This window comes from Chrysochloris asiatica, unplaced genomic scaffold (assembly GCF_000296735.1).
Source record: "Chrysochloris asiatica unplaced genomic scaffold, ChrAsi1.0 scaffold00057, whole genome shotgun sequence".
Classification (NCBI taxonomy): Eukaryota; Metazoa; Chordata; class Mammalia; order Afrosoricida; family Chrysochloridae; genus Chrysochloris; species Chrysochloris asiatica.
The window spans coordinates 8,940,803-8,943,759 of NW_006408575.1; positions in this window are offsets into that span (position 1 = coordinate 8,940,803).

The following is a 2,957-nucleotide window of genomic DNA, read 5'->3' on the forward strand; positions in this document are numbered from 1 at the left end:
AGTTCAAGTCAACTACGCAGTCCAGTGCATTACCCCACACTGGGACTCCATTATATATATATATAGCTATGCAATATTTGTGATCTACAAGTAAATGAGGATTAAGGTGTGCCTGACCCAAGCCATGGTAATTTCAATAACCACATATACATGTGAAAGCTGGACAGTGAACAAGGAAGATCATAGAAGTATTGATGCATTTGAGTTATGGTGTTGGAAAAGAATATTGGAAACACCATGTACTGTCAAAATAATAAACACATTTGTGTTGGAAGAAGTACAGCTAGAATGCTCCTTGGAAGCCAGGATGTCCAGACTTTGTCTCTAATACTTCAGACATGTTATCAGGAGGGACCAATTACTTGAGAAGGATATCATGTTTGGTAAAGTGGAGGGTGAAGAAAGAGATGAAGACTCTCAGGCACAGTGGAGGAAGTGATGGGCTCAGTTGTATCAATCATTGTGAGGTTGGCCCAGGACCAGGCAGTGATTTGTTCTGTTGTACATATGGTTATTATGAGTTGGTATCGACTCGGTACCTAACAATAACAGCAACAGGTAACAACAACAACAATATGTAGACACTCAGACTCAGTGAAGGTGGAGGGGAGAATGGTAGCATATCCACAAATATAGATAGGTTTGACAGAGGATATTTGTACGTGGGTATTTACTTTTGCTACAAATATATCCATGACTGTAGTGGAGCACACAGGGGGCACAATTATGAAAATTTAAGCAGAACCAAACACTTTGAGGGAATGAGTTGCTAAGCCTGGGAGTACAAGACCTTAGATTTGGGAAGCACCATGGTCAATTGTCATCACATAGTCAACTAAGACAATGTACATCCTACTTTATTGAGTAGTAACTTAGGTCTTAAAAACTTTTGAACAGCTATTGCTCTCTCCCTGTCCTGAGTAAAGAAGAGTGATGGAAATCAAAGACACAACTAAATAATTAGCCCAATGGACTAATGGAACATTGAACATCGGTCTCCATGACGTTGAGACTAAAATAGCTAGAAGGTGCCCAGCTACCAAAACCAACTGATCTGAAACAGATCACATTAAAAGGTCCTGAGTAGAGTTGGATAAATATATGAAACAAAACTCAAAATCTTAAAAAAATACCAAGTTTACTGGTCAGATAGAGATTGGTTGAACCCCTAGACTGCAACCCTTTGTCATCCTTCAGGTCTGGACTGAATTCAACCCCATGGCTAATTTATAGAATATTATTATGCTCCTGAATATAATAATTAAATAACGAATCTGAGAATCTTTGCAAGGAAACTTGAACAGAGAGATTAAAAATGATATTGAAGAAGGAACCTGATTAACCTCCCCTGTAATGAGGTTTTGCAAAGAAATGCTTCTACATGCTATAATCCTATGAAAGGACCAAGGTTTGTACAGATAAAACCCACTCTCTTTTATATTTTATACAGAGCTTGCCTTAGTGACCATAGTATATAACTTTTGTAGGAATGGGGATGTTCTACATTCTATTTCCAGTTTGACGTAAGCTGTTTTTGTGGCCTGGCATGTCCCTCCTTCTTTCTAGACTCTAAATTCCTATTTCTAAAAATAAGGTAGATTAGACCTTTACAGTTTGAATCCCATGTTTCAAAATTGAATGGTGACTGAACCATAAGCAAACCTACTGTAGAGCTAGGGAGTCAATATACTGTAATGGGTTCCTATGGAGCTGAGGTATGAACTGGGTAGCCCAGGAAACCAAGAGAGATAGATAGAGAACAACTGTTAACAAACATCATGGACTCCCATGGCTTCTATTTTAGCTTTGAGAATCAAATTATATCCCTACATAGAAGCTCATGCAATATTACCTTAAAACTGTAATTGTCTAAGTAGAGACCTTTATTACAGGTTAGTCCTTTACACTTTAGAATAGAAAGAAAGAATGAAAAATTGAACCCTAGGGGAGGTACAATTCTGGTTCTACATTCACCACTTTCATAACTATAATAATCTTTACAATGATTTCATTTGTCAGGAAACTTCAGAAATATTTTTTTTTCCTCCTAAAAATGTATGTGGTTAAAAAAGGTAGAAAATTACTCATCAGATGTTAACCTTTTTAAACACTATTGATAGTTTGTCTGAAGCTGTGTTTCTGTGGCACTGAAACAATGCCAGGTAGTAATTACAAAGGAGAATGGCAGCATTTAGAAAGTCTTCCACAAAAGCTAACAATGATTATGACCTGATAAGATTGACATAAGGCAAATGACAAAGTCAAAAAGAAGCCCAAGTACTTTTCTTTCAGAACAAACAGCTATCTAGAAACATAAAACAAGAATCAGGGGAAGCAGAGGGACACAGATTTGGACAAGTCATTTTATCCAGTCACCTGCACTAGAGCTGGGAGGGCCATTCAAAATTTAGTCCAAATATGATTTTTTAATAGTAAATTCAAGACTTCTGATTCTAACCAGATTTACAGTCCTGTTGGTAACAACACTAACAAACTAATAAAATATATGGAAAAAAATTGATGAATTAGATATCCACCTGTGAAAACAGAAATAAACATGATTGATGCAATCTTGAGAAAGTTTTCAGGCTGCTGAACAGGGAACGAGTGCTAAGAATCCTGGGAGACCAAAGCAACCTGAGTTCATTGGATAGACTAACAAAGAGGAAAGCACTTCACAGAGAAATTTTCACAGGGTTCTCCTCAAATATTCAACATAATAATAATTCATGAATGTGTATGTATCTGTATGTGTATAAATATTAAAAAATTGAAGAGGAAATAATACCTGAAAGAAATAGAAAGAACAGTACCTGGCTGACACACTGGGTCAGGTATGTTGTTAGTTTTAGGTACTGTTGCGTCAGTTCTTACCCACAGCAAATCTGTATACAACAAAATGAAAAATGCCAGGTTCTGTGAGATATATATATATATATATATATATATATACACAC